This window comes from Trichosurus vulpecula, chromosome 3 (assembly GCF_011100635.1).
Source record: "Trichosurus vulpecula isolate mTriVul1 chromosome 3, mTriVul1.pri, whole genome shotgun sequence".
Classification (NCBI taxonomy): domain Eukaryota; kingdom Metazoa; phylum Chordata; class Mammalia; order Diprotodontia; family Phalangeridae; genus Trichosurus; species Trichosurus vulpecula.
In genome coordinates this window covers 310,395,849-310,416,038 of record NC_050575.1, presented here as the reverse complement: position 1 = coordinate 310,416,038, position 20,190 = coordinate 310,395,849, and the positions used below count along the sequence as shown (strand labels likewise).

The window sequence follows — 20,190 nt, the reverse complement described above, 5'->3', positions numbered from 1 at the left end:
ATTCTGTTTCAATTCCCTCATGAGTAAGTTATGTGAAATATAGTGTTAAATTGGAAGGTTTTCCTTTCAATGCTGCTTTAGCCTAAAGAGGCTGGTAATTGTTTGAATGACCAGTGGCAAAGGCTCTGGACCATGACAGACAAATGCAATTCCAAGGTAAGTAGGTCAGACACTTATTTAAACTGATCCAAAGAAGGGCAAAGTCCAGCGCCTGGCTTCTTCGTCCTCTAAAGCTAAGGAACACCAAATAGCCAACTCAGTTCAACCTCCAACACTTGTGCTTTATCCATCTTGGAGCCTATCAAGCCCTAATCATGGAGAGAGATCAGTAACAAAGCTGGGAGTGGGAAGGAAAGGTGTTATCACAGGTTTGTGACACTCAATACGGTTGGGGTTAGGTGGACAGAACACCCTTAGAAAAACTCTAAGAAAATGGTAAATGGGAGGAGGAGAGAACAGGAAGGATGAAGGAAAGGTGGGATTAATAGATTATCACCAGTAATGCCTCTGGTCGGATCCTAGAAGAGCTTGGGATCATTCCACTTTTGTTGTGGTTTGACTCACTGGAGGAAAGAAGACAGGATTACTCTAGATCAGGGTGTCTAGGGCTTTCTGTACACTTGGATCGACAGTGTGTGTATGTGTGTGTGTGTGTGTGTGTGTGTGCGCATGTGTGCATGTGTGTATAGATAGATATAGGCATAGTGTATATATGTGTATGTATATGTGAATATATGTGTGTATATGTATGCATGTATCTGTATACATGTGTGTATATATTTAAGTATGTGTATGTATGCATGTATGCATATGTATATATGTGCGTATATCTATCTATATCTATTTATTTTTCTGTACTTATATCTACATCTATCTATATCTGCCTATGCCAATAGATAGATATTGATATAGAATTATAGATATAGATATGGATAGAGATATTGATATAGATGTAGATAGAGGACACTGGCCTCTGGCCAGAAAAGATGACTTGCAAGTACCAAACAACTGGAGGACTAGATGAAGAGCCCTTGAGCTAGAGTGCCAGGCCTGAAGACTGTATTGCAGGCAGAGCCTTTTTGTGTCAAGGTGGGACTGGATGGGAGTGGATGGAAGCTCATTGCATGAGGTCTGCGATCTCTGCTGGGACTGGTTGCTAGCCACAGTGGTAAAACTTTGGTTCTGCGTGCCTACTGGGGGAGTCATAGTAGGGTAAGGACTTCTGTTGCAGTACTAGCAACATCTCCACTAAAGAGACTAAGGATTTTGGCCTCAAGTCCCTGCTGTGGTGTGGTGACTGATGCTGGAGCTGGTGTGGCTGCAGAGAGTACCTGACTGCTATGGAGAGGCTGGAGACTGGGATTTCAGTGAAGTGTCCAAAAGTGCCCCAAGTGGTTAGCAGGAAATAGTATCTGGCAGAAAGTTTAATTGGCTCCTCATGAGGTATTCTTTCCATTGACATAAAAAGGTAATGATCTTGTCCATTTCTTTGGCAATGAGGTACCTGTTAACAGCCAGTTAATCAAGGAGGCTCTGTATGGCAGGTGTGCATCCTCCTCATATCCCTTCATCTAAGAAGGTTATTGCTGCTTGCTTCTTTTCCTACAAAGTGGCCTAATATGCCATCTTGGCTGCCTGCCTAGACATTTCCTCTCATTCCTTCTCCCAAAATTCAGTCTTATAGCATTCATAGTGCCTTTCTTTTTTTCACTCAACCGTATTTTTTTTCTTCCCCAATTACATGTAAAGATAGTATTCAACATTCATTTTGTGGGATTTTTAGTTCCACATTTTTCTCCCTCCCTCCTTTCTCTCCCACCTCCCCAAGACAACACGCAATCTGATATGGGTTATACAGGTACAATCATGTTAAACATATTTCTACTTTAGTCAGGTTGTGAAAGAAGAATCAGAAAAAATGGAAATAATGCAAGAAAAAAGAGGGGGAGAATAGTACGTTTTGATCTGCATTCATATTCCCTCATTCTTTCTCTGGATGTGGAAAGCATTTTCCATCAGGAGTCTATTGGAATTGTCTTGAATCATTGTATTGCTGAGAAGGGCTAAGTCTATCATAGCTAATCATCGTACAACATTGCTGTTGCGGTGTACAATGTTCTCCTGGCTCTGTTCACTTCACTCGGCATCAATACATGTAAGTCTTTCCAGATTTTTCTGAAATCTGCTTGTTCATCATTTCTTATAATGCAATAGTATTCCATTGCATTCATATGCCACAACTTGTATAACCATTTTCCAAATGATGAGCATCCCCTTAATTCCCATTTCTTTGCTACCACAAAAAGAGTTGCTATAAATATTTTTGTACATGTGGGTCCTTTCCCCCTTTCTATGATCTCTTTGCGATACAGACCTACAAGTGGTATTGCTGGATCAAAGGGTATGCACAATTTTTTTGCTTGTTAGGCATAGTTCCAAATTGCTCTCCAGAATGGTTGGATCAATTCACAACTCTACTAACAATGTATTAGTGTTCCAATTTTCCCACATCTTCTCCAACATTTGTCATTTTCCTTTTCAGTCATATTAGTGAATCTGATAGGTTTGAGGAGGTATTTCACAGTTGTATTAATTTGCATTTCTCTAATCAAAAGTGACTTCAAACATTTTTTTCCATATGACTATAGATAGCTTTAATTTCTTCATCTGAAAATTGCCTGTCCATATCTTTTGACCATTTTTCAATTGGAGAATGACTTGGATTCTTATAAATTTGACTCCATTCTCTATATATTTGAGAAATGAGGCTATAAATAATGCTTCCCATTTTTCAGGTTCCCTTCTAATCTTGATTGCATTGGTTGTGTTTGTGTAAAAACTTTTTAAATTTAATGCAATCAAAATCATCATTTTGCATTTCATAATGTTTTCTATCTCTTGTTTGGTCATAAATTCTTCCCTTCTCCATAGATCTGACAGGTAAGCTCTTCCTTGATCTCCTAATTTGCTTATGGTAACACCCTTTATGTCTAAATCATGTACCCATTTTGACCTTATCTTGGCATATGGTGTGAGATGTTGTCTATGCCTAGTTTCTGCAGTACAGTTTTACAGTTTTCCCAGCAGTTTTTGTCAATTAGTGAGTTCTTATCCCAGAAGCTAGAGTATTTGAGTTTATCAAACAGGAGATTATGATTCATTTATTACTGTGTCTTGTGTACTTAATTTACCTCACTCATCCACCATTCTTATTTCTAAGCCAGTATCAAATAGTTTTGATGATTGCTGCATTATAATATAATTTTAGATTTGGTACTGCTAAGCCACCATCATTTGCATTTTTTTCATTAATTCCCTCAATATTCTTGACTTTTTGTTCTTCCAGGTGAATTGTTACTATTTTTCTAGGTCTCTAAAATAATTTTGATTGGGATGGCAATGAATAAGTAAATTAATTTAGGTAGAATTGTCATTTTTACTATGTTAGCTCAGCCTGTACATGAGCAATTGATGTTTTTTTCTAAATCTTTAGATCTGATTTTAGTAGGGATAAAAGTGTTTTGTAATTGTATTCATATGAGTCTGTCTTGGCAGGAAGGCTGCCACATATTTTATATTTTTACAGTTATTTTAAATAGAATTTATCTTTCTACCTCTTGCTGCTGGGTTTTGTGGGTAAAATATAGAAATACTGGTGAGTTCTGTGGTTGTATTTTATATCCTACAAATTTCTAAAAGTTGTTAATTATTTCAAGTTATTTTCTAGTTGACTCTCTAGGATTCTCTAAGTATACCATCATGTCATGTGCAAGGAATAATAGTTTTGTTTCCTCACTGTCTATTCTAATTCCTTCAATTGTTTTTTCTTCTCTTATTGATAATGCTAATATTTCTACTACCCTATTGTAAAATAGTAGTAATACTGGGCATCCTTGTTTCACCCCTGATTTTACTGAGGAATCTTCTACCTTATCACCAATACATATAATGCTTGCTGGTGGCTTTAGATAGATGGTTTATTATTTTAAGGAAAAATTCCATTTATTCCTTTGTTCTCTGGTGTTTTTAATAGGAATAGGTGCTATGTTTTGTCAAAAGCTTTTTCTCCATCTATCAAGGTCATCACATGATTTCAGTTAGTTTTGTTATCTATATGGCTAATTATGCTGATAGGTTTCCTAATATGTAACCAGCCCTGCATCCCTAGTATAAATCCTACCTGGTCATAGTATTATAATGGTGATAAATGGCTGTAATCTCTTTGCTAATTTTATATTTAAAATTTTTGCATCAATATTCATTAGGGAAATTGGCCAATCCTCAATTTTCTTTCTCTGTTTGCACTCTTTCTGTTTTAGGTATCAACACCATATTTGCTTCATAAAAGGTATTTGATAGAACTCCTTCTTCATCTATTTTTTCCAAATAGTTTATATTGTATTAGACTTAATTGTTCTTTAAATGTTTGGTAGAATTAACTTCTAAGTCCATTTGGCCTTGGAGATTTTTTCTTTGGGAGTTCATTGATAGAGTGTTCATTTTTTTTTTCTAAAATGGGGTTCTTTAAATATTTTATTTCCTCTTCTGTTCCTTGGCAATTTATATTTTTGTAACTATTCATCCATTTTTCTTGGATTGTCAGATTTAGTAGCATAGAGTTGGACAAAATAGCTACTTATTGTTGTCTTAATTTCCTCTTCATTGGTTGTGATTTCTGCTATCTGCTTCCATTTTACAGGAGAGTTCATCCCATTCACATTAAATTATGATTAAGAATTGTGTATTTCCTTCTATCCAATTTCTGCCCATTGATACTTTTCTCGTTCCTTTCTTCCTGTCCCTCCTCACCAATTATTTTCCTCTGACCACCACCTCCTTCAATCTGTCCTTCTCTCAACCCCCTCCTTTTACTTTCCCGTTTCCTCTCCCCTTTACTCTCCTACTTCTCAATAGGGTAAGATAAATTTCCAAATCCAAACTGCTTGTGTATTTTATTTGGGCTTTGAGCCAAATCTGACGAGAGTAAAGTTCAAACCATGCTCACCCTCTTCCTTCTTTTCCTGTACCATAATATGTCTTTCGTAGCTCTTCATGTGATTTAATTTACCCTATTCTGCCTCCCTCTTTTCTTTTCTCCCAGTAAAATCCTTTTTTCAGCCCTTTTTTAACATTATCACATTAAAGTCAACTTATCCTCACTTATCGAACTTATCCTTCTAACTGCCCTAATGGAGATACAGTTGTCAAGAGGTACAAGTATCATCTTCCCATGCTGGGATGTAAACAGTTTAACCTTATTGAATAGCAAGGTTTTTCCTTTCTTATCTACATACGGTTTTCTTGAAACATGTATCTGAAGATTGAATTATCTGTTCAGCTCTGGTGTTTTCATCAGAAAATTTTGAAAGTCCCCTATTTCATTGAATGTCCAACTTTTCCCCTGAAAGAATATGCTCAGTTTTGCTGGATAAGTGATTCTTGGTTGTAATCCAAGATCCTTTGCCTTCTGGAATATCATATTCCAAGACCTCCAATTCCTTTAATGTAGAAGTTTCTAAGACCTGCATAATCATGCCTGTGGCTTCTTGATATTTGATTTTTTTTCTGACTGCTTTTCTCCTTGACCCAATAATTTTGGAATTTGGGCTATGCTATTGCTTGGAGTTTTCATTTTGAGATTTCTTTTAGGAGGTGATTGGAGGATTCTTTCAATGACATATTTTACCCTCTAGTTCTAGGTTATCAGGACAATTTTCCTTGACAATTTTTTGAAAGATGATGTCCAGGCTTTCTTTTTTATCATGGATTTCAAGTAGTCCAATAAGCCTTAAATTATCTTCCTGGATCTATTTTACAGGTCAGTTGTTCTTCCAATGAGGTATTTTACATTTTATTCTATTTTTTCATTCTTTTGATTTTGTTTAATTCTTAGTGCCTCACAGAGTTTTTAGCTTGCACTTGCCTAATTCTCATCTTTATTTCTTTTTTTATTTAGTATTTTATTTTCCTCCAATTATATGTAAGAGAAAAACAATTTTTACTTTCTTTTTTAAAAACCTTGAGTCTCTCTCCTTTCTTCCCTCTCCACCCTCCTCCCCTCCTTGAGAAGGCAAACAATTTGATATAGGTCATACATGTGTACTCATGCAAAATATTTTCATAGTAGTCATGTTGTGAAAGAAAACATGACACCCCCCCAAACAAACTCGAGAAAAATAAAGTAAAAAAGTATACTTCATTCTGTATTCAGACATCATCAATTCTTCAGTTCTTTCTCTGGGTATGGATAGCATTTTTCAAGTCCTTCAGAACTGTCTTAGATCATTGTATTACTGAGAATAGCTAAGTCATTCTTGGATGATCAACTTACAATACTGCTGTTATTTTGTACACAGTACATTTCACTTTGCATCAGCTCATGGTAATCCCTTCAGGCTTTTCCATGAGCATCTAACTCATCATTTCCCATAGAGCCACAGTATTCTATAACAATAACATGCTACAAATTGTTCAGCCATTCCCCAATTGATGAGAATCTTATCAATTTCCAATTCTTCCTCCCTAGAAAAGAACTGTTACAATATAGGGCCTCCGCCCCCCACCTTTTTATCTCTTTTTGGACACTGACCAAGTAACAGTATTGCTAGGTCAAAGGTTATGCTTGGTTTTATAGTACTTTGGGCATAATTTCTAATTGCTCTACAGAATAGTTGAATCAGTTCATAACACCACCAACAGTGCATTAATGTCTCATTTTCCCTACATTTTTCATATGGATATGTATAGCTTTGATTATTTCATCTGAAAACTATTCATATCTCTTAATCAGTTATCAATTGGGGAATGGCTGTTATTTTTATGAATTTGACTCAGTTCTCTACATGATTGAGAAATGAGGCCTTTATCAGAGAAACTTGCTTCAGTTTTTTCACAGTTATGATTGCTGACTGTATTTACCTCCATCCTATCCCCACATTTATTTTATTCTCTTTCTCCTTTCACTCTGTTCCTCATTAAAAGTGTTTTTCTTCCGGCTACTCCCTTCTCCAATTTGACCCCCCTTTTATCACCCCCTTCTCTTTTCCCCTTACCCTCCTAGTTTCGTATAGATAAAGATAGATTTTTATACCCAATTGAGGGTGTCTGTTATTCCCTCTGTTAGCCAGTTCTGATGAGAGTTCAGTCACTCCTCCTGAACTTTCCTCTCTTCCTTTCCACTGTAAAAGCTTTAACTTGACTCATTTGTGTGAGATAATTTACCACATTCTGTTTCCCCTTTCCCTTTCTACAGGTACATTCCTCTCTCACCCCTTAATTTTATTATTTAGATATCATCCTTTCACAATCAACTTACCCTTTTACCCTCTGTCCATATATACTCTTTGTAATTTTCCTAATAAAGAGAAAGTCCTTATGAGTTACAAGTATCATCTTTCTATGTAGGAATTTATATAGCTTACACTTATTAAATCCTTTATAATTCCCCTTTCTTGTTTACCGTTTTATGTTTTTCTTGAGTCTTGTAATTGAAAGTCAACCTTTCTATTAAGCTCTGGTCTTTTCATTAAGAGTGTTTGAAAAACAAACCAAAAAAAGGGCAGCTAGGTGGCACAGTGAGTAGAGCACTGGCCATGAAGTCAAGAGGACCTGAGTTCAAATTCAACCACAGACACTTGACACAGTTACTAACTGAATGACCTTGGGCAAGTCTTTGTCCTGCCTTCACCCCTCCAAAACAAAGAATGCTTGAAAGTCTTATATTTCATTGAATATCCATTTTTCCCCTCAAGGATGATACTCAGTTTTACTGGGTAGGTGATTATTGCTTGTAATCCTACTTCCTTGCCCTCTGGAATATTATATTCCAAGCCCTCAGATTTTTTTTGAGGGGGGAGGCAGGGCAATTGGGGTTAAGTGACTTGCCGAAGGTCACTTATAAGTGTGTCAAGTGTCTGAGGCTGGATTTGAACTCAGGTCCTCCTGACTCCAGGGTCAGTGCTCTACTCACTATGCCACCTAGCTGCCCCAACCCTCAGGTCTTTTAATGTAGAAGCTGCTAAATCTTGTATGATCCTGACTGTGGCTCCAGGATACTTGAAGTGTTTCCTTCTGGCTGCTTGTAATGTTTTCTCCTTCACCTGGTAACTCTAGAATTTGGCTGTAATATTCCTGGGAGTTTTCATTTTGAGATCTCTTTCAGGAGGTCATCAGTGGATTCTTTTGATTTCTATTTTACCTCTGGTTCTAGTATATCAGGACAGTTTTCCTTGATAATTTCGGGAAAAATTATGTCAAGGTTCCTTTTTGATTATGCCTTTCAGGTATTCCAATAATTTTTTAATGACCTGTCCTGGTTCTATTTCTTAAGTCAGTTGTTCTTTGAGATATTTCACATTGTCTTTTATTTTTTATTCTTTTGATTTTGTTTTATTTATTATTGTTACTTGTTTCTTGATTTCTCATAAAGTCATTAGCTTCCATTTGTTCAATTCTAATTATTAAGGCATTATTTTCTTCAGAGACCTTCTGTACTTTCTTTTCTATTTGACCATTTCTACTTTTAAGGAGTTGTTTTGTTTTTTCTTCAGTGAAATTTTGTGCCTTTTCCCATTTGGCCAATTTTGTTTTGAAAGGGATTCATTGACTTTTTGTAGGTGTTTTACCATTTGACCTAGTCTGTTATTTTAAAGTGTTATTTTCTTCACTATGTTTTGTGTCTCAGTTACGACCTACTGACTCATTTTTTTTTCATGATTTTCTTCTATCACTCTCATTTCTCTTCCTATTTTTTTCCTCTATCTTTCTTACCTGATTTTCAAAATCCTTTTTCAGCTTTTCCATGACCTGAGACCAATTCATATTTTTTTTTCTTGGAGGTTTTGGATGTTGGAGCTTTGACTTTGTTATCTTCTTCTGAGTGTGTTTTGATTTTCTTTTTCACCATGGTAACTTTCTATGGACAGGATTTGTTTTTCTGTTGTTTGCTCCTTCTCCCAGCCTATTACTTAACTTTCAGTTCTGTTGAAAATGGAGGGGGCAGAACAAAGATGGCAGAGTAAAAGCAGGGAGTTGCTTGAGCTCTCCCCTGAACCCTTCCAAATACCTGTAAAAATCACTCAAACAATTTCTAGAGCTACAGAACCCAAAAATGACAGAGTGAAACAAATTTCTAGCTCAAGACAACCTGGAAGGTCAATGGGAAAGGCCTATTGCACCAGGCTGGGAGGGGAGCTCTAGAATATCAGGGCAGTTCTCCTTGATAATTTCTTGAAAGATGGTATCTAGGCTCTTTTTTTGATCATGACTTTCAGGTAGTCCAATAATTTTTAAGTTATCTCACCTGGATCTATTTTCCAGGTCAGTGGTTTTTCCAAGGAGATATTTCACATTGTCTTCCATTTTTTCATTCCTTTGGTTCTGTTTTATAATATCCTGATTTCTCATAAAGTCACTAGCTTCCACTTGCTCCAATCTAATTTTTAAAGTAGTATTTTCTTCAGTGGTCTTTTGGACCTCCTTTTCCATTTGGCTAATTCTGCCTTTTAAGGCATTCTTCTCCTCATTGGCTTTTTGGAGCTCTTTTGCCATTTGAGTTAGTCTGTTTTTTAAGTTGTTGTTTACTTCAGTGTATTTTTCAGTATTTTTTTGGGTCTCCTTTAGCAAGTCATTGACTTGTTTTTCATGGTTTTCTCGCATCCTTCTCATTTCTCTTCCCAATTTTTCCTCTACTTCTCTAACTTGCTTTTCCAAATCCTTTTTTAGCTCTTCCATGGCCTGGGACCAGTTCCTGTTTTTCTTGGAGGTTTCTGTTGTAGGCTCTTTGACTTTATTAATTTCTTCTGTCTGTATGTTTTGGTCTTCTTTGTCACCAAAGAAAGAATGCAAAGTCTGAGACTGAATCTGGGTGCGTTTTCGTTGCCTGGCCATATTCCCAACCAACTAACTTGACCCTTGAGTTTTTCAGTGGGGTATGACTGCTTGTAGATTACAGAGTTCTATGTTCCACGTTTGGGGGGGAGGTGCCAGCTCTGCCACACCGGCACTGCTCCTTCCCCAAGAACCCCCAACCCGAACTGGGCTTAGATCTTCAGCAGGCTGTGCACCCCTGCTCTGATCCGCCACTTAATTCCTCCCACCAGGTGGGCCTGGAGCCGGAAGTAACAACAGCTGTAGCTGCCCCACCTCCGCTGCCCCTGGGGCTGGAAGCTGAACTGGGAACTCCTTCCACTCCCGCAGCTTTTCCCACTAACCTTCTCAGCAGTCTTTGGTGTTTGTGGATTGAGAAGTCTCGTAACTGCCGCAGCTCACTGAATCAGGGCGCTAGGGCCCCCTACGCCCGGCTTCTGGTCTGGATGGTCCACGCTGCTCAGGCTGGGCTCTGCTCCACTCCGTTCCCAGCTCCCAGCTCCGAGCTCCGTGTGGGATATACCTCACCCAGAGACCATCCAGGCTGTCCTGGGCTGGAGCCCTGTTTCCCTCTGCTGTTTTGTGGGTTCTGCCATTCTAGAATTAGTTCAGAGCCATTTTTTATAAGTTTTTGGAGGGTCTCCGTACAGAGCTCACACTATTCCCTGCTTACCAGCCACCATCTTGGCTCCGCCCCCATTTTTTCTGATTTTTGACCATGGTCACAGCAATCTATGGATTTTTAACATAAAGTTTTCTTTGGATTTCTGCAAAATACTTATTTTACAGCTCCTATGTATGCCACTCTTCATGGTTAAGATGTTCTTTAACATAGGACTGACACTCTGGGCCCAGGTAAGTTTGTCCATCAAAGTGGTTTCTGTAACAATCAAAATAAATGTCACTCTTCTTTGCGTATTACTCTACCATTGGCAGATAGTGGTTATATGATTCTTGTCTCCTATAATAGACAAGAGCTTCTGAATCCTTCACATTCTGGTTTCTGTTATACTTAGGGACTCATGAGGTATCCCAAATATTACACAGATTTCTCAGCTCCCTGAAATCTCTTATGTCCTGAGGATCCCACATGTCTCTGGCATCTCTGGGATCCTGAATGTCTCTAGAATAAATATGGTCCCAGATTCTCTGGCATCTCTGGGGTCTCATATGTCTCTGGAATCTAAGGCCTCTTATCCATTCCTGCCATCCCTGGCTTCTCTCTTTGGGCTGCCTTGAACTGGGGCCTAATCCCATCATGAATAGTAACCATCTCCAAAAGCACAGGGATTTCTGTATGTTGGGTTGGGTCTTGCTGAAGTCACATTCACTTTTCTTCTTTCCACTGCCCTATTAACATCAAATTATACCTTATATTCAGAAAGTAATTTTTGTTTCTTGAGTCACTCCTGGGGCTTCGTAGGATCTTCTGAACCAGTAGGTCATTTACATCCAGAGCACCTACAGGTTGCAACACCTTTGTTGAGAGGTAGGTAGGGATGTGAACTGCTGTTTTATAGATAGACATACAGAGGTTCCAAAGGAGATGACACAGCTCGAGCCTGAAAATCAAGAGACCTGTATTCTATTTCTGCTTCTTCTATGAACCAGCTGTATGAAACATTGCATTGTACAATTTTTTCCCACTGAGCACTTTGTGCTTGTGTGTGTGTGTATTTAAATGGTTTCTTTTACATAAAAAGACAATATATCAGGTAGCAAATAAGTGTCAAGCCATTTTTATTCCTTGAGTCTCAATTTCCTCATCAATACCAGTGCTATTGGCCCTCCTCAGCAGTAATTTTTTTTTGAGAAGAAACACCATGACCTCCATAGGCACCACTACTGCTATCACAAATACCTAGGCCACTGAGGCAAACACCTTTGTCCTCACAGAATTCTGAAGTAGGAAAAAAACCCACTATTAACAAAACAGCACTGGCACAAGACAATGATGGCCAGGGAGAAAGTGGTGCAGTAGGGCAGTTCATTCTTGCCTTTTTTTCTCTTTAACATTTTGAGTTATCATTTCATTACTTAATATACTTTTCTTTTTATTGTTTTATCATTTAAAACTTTTTATTTGTCAACATTGATTTCCACAAGATTTTGAGCTACAAATTTTCTTCCCATTTCTATGCCCCACCATACACCAAGATGGCATGTAATCCAATTGCCCCTTTCCCCAGTCTGCCTTCCTTTTTGTCACCCCATTTCATCCCTGCTTATCTCCTTTCCCCTTACTTTCTTGTAGGGAAATATAGATTTCTATACCCCATTGCTTATATATCTTATTTCCCAGCTGCATGTAAAAAAAACTTTTTTGAGCATTTGTTTTTAGAACTTTGAGTTGCAAATTCTCTCCCTTCTTCCTTTCCCACTCACCCTCCTTGAGAAGGCAAGAAATTCAACATAGGCCACACAAGTATCATTATGCAAAACACTTCCATAACAGTCATGTTGTGAAACATGAACTATATTTCCCTCTATCTTATCCTATCCCCTTTTTTCAATTTTCTCGCTTGACCCTGTCCCTTTTCAAAAGTGTTTGTTTTGATTCCCCAAACCTGCCCTCCCTTCTATACCCCTCCCATCCCTTTCCCCCCCACTTTCCTGTAGGGTAAGATACCCAATTGAGTGTGTATGTTGTTCCCTCCTTAAGCCAAATTCGATGAAAGGAAGATTCACTCATTCCCTTTCACCTACCCCCTTTTCCCTTCCATTACAAGAGCTTTTTCTTGCCACTTTTATGTGAGATAATTTACCCCATTCTATCTCTCCCTTTCTCCTTCTCCCAATATATTCCTTTCTCACTGCTTAATTGTATTTATTTATTTTTGTTTATTAATATATTTTTAGATATCATCCCTTCATATTCGACTCACCCTGTGCCCTTTGTTTATATACATATGTATATTCCCTTCAACTACCCTAATACTGAGAAAGGTCTCATGAGTTACAAATATCATCTTTCCACGTAGGAATGTAAACAAAACGGTTCAACTTTAGTAAGTCCATTGTGATTTCTCTTTCTTGTTTACCTTTTCTTTTTTTTGTTTTAGGTATTCATATTTTTTTTTATTTTTTTTATTTTTAGTTTACAACAGACGGTTCTACATAATTTTGAGTTCCAGATTTTCTCCCCTCCCTCTCCAAGATGGCATGGAATCTCATATAACTACCATGTATAACTTCACATTGAATTAATTTATACACTAGTCAAGTTGTGGAGAAGAATTATGACCAATGTAATGAATCATGAGAAAGAAGAAACAGAACCAAAAAAAAAACCCCAAAAACAAAAATGAAAGAGAATAAAAAAAGTCAAGAATGTAGTGTGCCTCAATTTGCATTCAAACTTCACAGTTCTTTCTCTGCATGTGGATAGCATTGTCCATCGTGAGTCCCTTGGAGTTGTCCTTGCACCTTGTGTCACTGAGAAGAGTAAAGTCTGTCAGGGTTGGTCCTCACGGAATCCATATATCTGTGGTTGTCTACAATGTTCTCCTGGCTCTGCTCTGCTCACTCAGCATTATGTCATGTAGGTTTTTCCAGGTTGTTACAAAGTCCGTATGATCCCCATTTCTTATGTCACAATAGTATTCCATTACCTTCAAATGCCACAACTTGTTCAGCCATTCCCCAATTGATGGGCATCCCTTTGATTTCCAATTCTTGGCTACCACAGAAAGAGCCACTATAAATATTTTTTGTACATATGGGTCCCTTTCCCTCTTGTGTGATTTCTTTGGGATGCAACCCTAGAGGTGGTATTGCTGGGTCAAAGGGTATGAACATTCCTATGGCCCTTTGGGTGTAGTTCCAAATTACTCTCCAAAATGGCTGGATCATCTCACAGCTCCACCAGCAATGTAACAATGTTCCAATTTTCCCACATCCTGTCAAGCATTTGCCATCCTTCTGCTTTGTTATTTTAGCCAATCTGACAGGAGAGATATGGTATCTAAGAGTTATTTTGATTTACATTTCTCTAATCGGTAGTGATCCAGAGCATTTTTTCATATGCCTATGGATAGCTTTAATTTCTTCCTCTGAAAACTGCCAGTTCATATCCTTTGACCATTTCTCAATTGGGGAATGGCTTGTCTTCCTATATATTTGGCTCAGTTCCCTGTATATTTTAGAAATGAGCGCTTTATCAGAGATACTAGTTGTAAAGATTTTCTCCCAATTTTCTGCTTCCCTCCTAATTTTTGTTGCATTGGCTTTTTTGTACAAAACATTTCAATTTCACATAATCAAAATTATCTATTTTGTGTTTTGTAATGCTTTCTGTCTCTTTTTGGGTCATGAATTCTTTTCTTTTCCATAAATCTGATAAGTAAACTATTCCTTGCTCTCCCAAATTACTTACAGTATCAGCTTTTACTCCTAAATCATGAACCCATTTTGACTTTATTTTGGTGTATGGTGTAAGATATTGGTCTATGCCCAGTTTCTGCCCTACCATTTTCCAATTTTCCCAACAGTTTTTGTGAAATAGTGAACTCTTAGCCCAGAAGCTGGCCTCTTTGGGTTTATCAAAGAATACATTGCTATAGTTGTTGATTTCTCTATCTTGTATTCCTATCCAATTCCACTGATCCAAACCTCTGTTTCTCAGACAGTACCAGGTAGTTTTGATGACTGCTGCTCTATAGTACAGTTTAATATCTGGTATGGCTAGGCCACCTTCTCTAGCATTTCTTTTCATTAATACCCTATATATTCTAGACCTCTTGTTTTTCCAGATGAATTTTGTTATTATTTTATCCAGCTAAGTAAAATAATTTTTTGGTAGTTCAATTGGTATGGCACTGAATAGATAGATTAATTTAGGCAAAATTGTCACTTTTATTATATTACCTCGGCCGAACCATGAGCAACTGATATTTTTCCATTTACTTAGATCTGACTTTATTCACGTGAAAAGTGTTTCATAGTTATGTTCATATAGACCCTGGGTTTGTCTTGGCAAATAGACTCCCAAATATTTTATAGTGTCTACAGTAACTTTGAATGGAATTTCTCTTTCTATCTCTTGCTGTTGGGCTTTGTCAGTAATGTATAGGAATGCTGAGGATATATGTGGGTTTATTTTATATCCTGCAACTTTGCTAAAGTTGTTTATTATTTCAAGTAATTTCTTTACTTGATTCACTAGGATTCTCTAAATAAATCATCATATCACCTGCCAAAAGTGATAATTTAGTTTCTTCTTTTCCTATTCTAATTCCTTCAATTTCTTTTTCTTCTCTTTTTGCTACAGCTAACGTTTCTAGTACCAAATTGAATAATAGGGGTGATAATGGACATCCTTGTTTCACCCCTGATCTTATTGGGAATGCATCTAGCTTATCCCCATTTCAAATAATGCTTGTTGATGGTTTTAGTTAGGTGCTGTTTATAATTTTAAGGAAGATTCCCTTTATTCCTATGCTTTCTAGTGTTTTTAATAGCAATGGGTGTTGTATTTTGTCAAAGGATTTTTCTGCGTCTATTGAGATGATCATATAGTTTCTGCTAGTTTTGTTGTTGATATGGTCAATTATGCTAATAGTTTTCCTAATATTGAACCAGCCTTGCATTCCTGGAATAAATCCTACCTGGTCATAGTGGATTATTCTCATGATGAGTTTCTGCAATCTTTTGGCTAATATTTTATTTAAAATTTTTACATCAATATTCATTAGAGAAATTGGTCTATAATATTCTTTCTCTGTTTTGACTCTACCTGATTTGGGTATTAGTACCATATTTGTGTCATAAAAAGAATTTGGTAGGACTCCTTCTTCACCTATTTTCCCAAATAGTCTACAAAGTATAGGAATTAGTTGTTATTTAAATGTTTGATAGAATTCACATGCAAAACCATCTGGCCCTGGAGTTTTTTTTCCTAGGGAGTTCATAGATGGCATGCTCAATTTCTTTTTCTGAGATGGGGTTATTTACAAATTTTACTTCCTTTTCTGTTAACCTGGACACTTTATGTTTTTGTAGATATTCATCCATATCTCTAAGGTTGTCAAATTTATGGGCATGCAGTTGGGCAAAATAATTCCTAATTATTGTTTTGATTTCCTCTTCATTAGAGGTGAACTCCCCCTTTTCATTTTTGATACTGGTAATTTGATTTTCTTCTTTCTTTTTTTAATCAAATTGGCCAAAGTTTTATCAATTTTATTGGTTTTTTCATAAAACCAGCTCTTTGTTTTATTTATTAATTCAATAGTTTTCTTGGCTTCAATTTTATTAATCTCTCCTTTGATTTTCAGTATTTCTAATTTGGTATTTAATTGGGAGTTTTCATTTTGCTCTTTTTCTAGCTTTTTCAGCTGTATGCCCAGATCATTGATCTCCTTTTTCCCTGTTTTATTCATTTAAGCATATAGGGATATAAAACTTCCCCTAAGAACTGCTTTTGCTGCATCCCATAAGTTTTGGTATGTTGTTTCATTATTGTCATTCTCTCGAATGAAGTTATTAATTGTTTATTTGATTTGTTCTTTGGCCCACTCATTCTTTAGAATTAGATTATTTAATTTCCAATTAGTTTTTAGCATATTTTTCCATGGTTCTTTGTTACAAATAATTCTAATTGCACCATGATCTGAAAAGTGTGCTGTGACTACTTCTGCCTTTCTGCACTGAACTGTGAGGTTTTTATGCTCTAGTACAGGGTCAATTTTTGAGTATGTGCCATGTACCACTGAGAAAAAACTATATTCCTTTTTATCCCAATTCAATTTTCTCCAGAGGTCTGTCATACCTGCCTTTTCTAAAATTCTGTTTATCTCTTTAACTTCTTTCTTAATTATTTTGAGGTTAGATTTATCAAGTTCAGAAAGGGGGAGGTTGAGGTCTCCCAATATTATAGTTTTGCTGTCTATTTCTTCCTGTAACTCCCTTAACCTCTCCTCTAAGAATTTGTATGCCTTACCACTTGGTGCATATATGTTAAGCAATAATATTGATTCATTGTTTATGGTGCCTTTTAGCAGGATATAATGTCCTTCCTTACCTCTTTTAATTAAATCTGTCTTTACTTTTGCTTTGTTTGAGATTAGGATTGCTACACCTGCTTTTTTTACTTTAGCTGAGGCCCAATATATTTTACTCCAGCATTTTACCTTTACCCTGTGTCCATCCCCCTGTTTCAAATATGTTTCTTGTAAACAGCATATTGTAGGATTATGGTTTTTAATCCATTCTGCTATCTGCTTCTGTTTTATGAAAGTGTTCATCCCATTCCCGTTCAGAGTTATGATTTCTATCTGTGTCTTTTTCTCCATCCTATTTTCCCCTGTTTATGCTTTTATTTCTCCCTTTCCCCTTCTCCTCCTCAACAAAGTTTTGCTTTTGACCGCTGCCTTCCTCAGTTTGCCCTCCCTCTTTATTCCCCTCCCTTATCTTACCGTTTCCCACTTGCTACTTCTCCCCTCCCTTCTTACCATCCCCCTCCCCTTTTTCCCCCCTTCCTCTCCTACTTCCTGTAGGACAAGTTAGATTTCTAAACTTATCAGTGTATGTTATTCCCTTCTTGAACCAGATCAGATGACAGTAAAGCTCAAATACTGCTATTCTCCCTCCCTTCTTTCCCTCTACTATAATATGTTTTTGTGCCACTTCATTTGGTGTAATTTACCCTTTTGTACTAACTCCTTACTTCTTCTGTCATAGCTCTCCCTTTATATCTCTTACTTATATTTTTATCTTTACATCAGTTAATTTATACAGGCATTCACAATCTATGTGTATCTCTTTCAATTGTCATAATAGCTGTACCATTCTCAAGACTGACATATATATGTATATATAAAACTTATATAAGGTGATATAATCCCACATAAAGATGCAAACAACCTGCCCTTATTGGTTAATAAGGTTTGTGGAGTTATTCCCCCTGGTTACCTTTTTATGTCTCTCTTGAGTTTTGTATTTGGAGATCAAATTTTCCATTGAGTTCTGGCCTTTTCATCAGTAAGGTCTGGAATTCCTTTATTTCATTGAACGTCCATCTCCTGGCCTGAAAAATTATGCTTTGTTTTGCTGGGTAGTTGATCCTTGGTTGTAGTCCCAGATCCTTTGCCCTTCGGGATATCATATTCCAATTTCTCATTTCTTTTAATGTGGAAGCTGAGAGATCCTGTGTGATCCTGACTGTAGTTCCACGATATGTGAATTTCTTCTTTTTGGCTGCTTGCAGTATTTTCTCCTTGAGTTTATAGTTCTGAAATTTGGCTATAATATTTCTTGGTGTTTTCAGTTTGGGATCTCTTTCAGGGGGTAATCGGTGAATTCTTTCAATGACTGTTTTGCCCTCTGGTTCTAGGACCTCTGGGCAGTTGTTTTTGATAATATCTTTGAAGATACTGTCAAGGCTCCTTTTTTCATTGTGGATTTCCGGTAGACCAATAACTCTTAAATTGTCTCTCCTGGATCTATTTTCCATGTCAGTTGTTTTCCTAATCAGATACTTCACATTTTTTTCTATTTTTTCATTCTTAACATTTTGCTTTACTACTTCTTGGTGCCTCGTAGATTCATTACCTTCCACTTGCTGAACTCTAATTTTTAATGAGTTAGTGTTTTCATTTTGCTTTTGAGTCTCCTTTTCCAATTGGTTGATTTTACCTCTCAGGGTGTCATTTTCTCTATTTAGGTTCTGAATTTACATGGCCATTTCGCCAATCTTATTCTTTAGAGACTTTTCCAATTTTTCCATGTTTTCTTTTACCTCCCTAATTTGGTTTTTAAATCATACACATCATCTTTCTATGGAGGAATGTAAACAAAACAGTTCAACTTTAGTAAGTGCCTTATGATTTCTCTTTCTTGTTTACCCTTTCATTCTTCTGTTGATTCTTGTGTTTGAAAGTCAAATTTTCTATTCAGCTCTGTTCTTTTCATCTAAAAAGCTTGAAAGTCCTCTATTTTATTGAAAATCCATATTTTGCCCTGGTGCATGATACTCAGTTTTGCTGGGTAGGTGATTCTTTGTTTTAATTCTAGCTCCTTTGATGTCCAGAATATCATATTCCAAGCCCTTAGATCCCTTACTGTAGAAGGTGCTAGATCGTGTGTTATCCTGATTGTTATCCTGATTGTGAATGCCTGTTTCCACAATACTTGAATTGTTTCTTTCCGGCTGCTTGCAATATTTTCTCCTTGATCTGGGAGGTCTGAAATTTGGCTACAATATTCCCAGGAGTTTTCCTTTTGGGATCTTTTTTTGGGAGGCGATCATTAGATTCTTTCAATTTCTATTTTACCCGCTGGCTCTAGAATATCAGGGCAGTTTTCCTCGATAATTTCTTGAAAGATGATATCTAGGCTCTTTTTTTGATCATGGCTTTCAGTTAGCCCAATAATTTTTAAGTTATCTCACCTGGATCTATTTTCCAGGTCAGTGGTTTTTCCAATGAGATATTTCACATTGCCTTCCATTTTTTCATTCTTTTGGTTCGGTTTTACATTTTCTTGATTTCTCATAAAGTGACTAGCTTCCACTTTCTCCAATCCAATTTTTAAGGTAGTATTTTCTTCAGTGGTCTTCTGGACCCAAGATCAGATATTAAATTTGTGTTAAATTTGAAATTATATTTTAGAACTGATCCATAGTCCAATTTTTGTTTAAAAGCAGAGATCTCAATTCCATTCCATGTGAGAGTTTATTTCATTACTTTCCATAAATCTTCTATACAATTTGTTTTGCTGGACCCTAGAGAGCTTTATTTTTTCCAGTTTCTTTTTAAAAAGTTACTCAATGGTGGGGTACAGGGACAGATTTATAAAAATTATTGCCAATTGATAAATTAAAACTTAACAGCTATACAGGTAGGTCTAGTCACACACAAAAGAAACTTCCTAAAGAGGGAGTAAAAAAATGTCAACATGCAAACAACTATGTATAAACAAACTATAATCAACAGAAAGAAGGCCTTGGATTAAGGGAGTTCAGGAAAGGCTTCCACTCAGGCGATTACATAACTAATTTTGTTGTTGTTGAGAAATGTATGGAGTGCCGAGGGCACAGTAAAGATGGTGGCAAAAAGCAGGGACTTGCTCAAGCTGTCCCCCAAATCCCTCCAAACACCTGTAAAAATGTCTCTGAACAAATCCTAGAGCTATAGAATTCACAAAATAGCAGAGGGAAACAGGTCTCCAGGCCAGGAGAGCCAGGATGGTTGCCAGGAAGGATCTATCACACAGTGCTGGGAGCGGAGCACAGCCCAGCATGGGCCATGCCAGGACACAACAGACCCAGCATCAGCCAGCCATAACAGGCCATGGGGCCATGAATCAGTGAGCTATGGCAGTTAC

At 36.9% G+C, this 20,190-nt stretch overlaps 1 pseudogene; it reads right to left on the bottom strand.

Moving 5' to 3' along the window:
- Positions 1 to 492: 492 nt before the first annotated feature.
- Positions 493 to 18,550, bottom strand: LOC118842526 (annotated as a pseudogene).
- Positions 18,551 to 20,190: the final 1,640 nt, after the last annotated feature.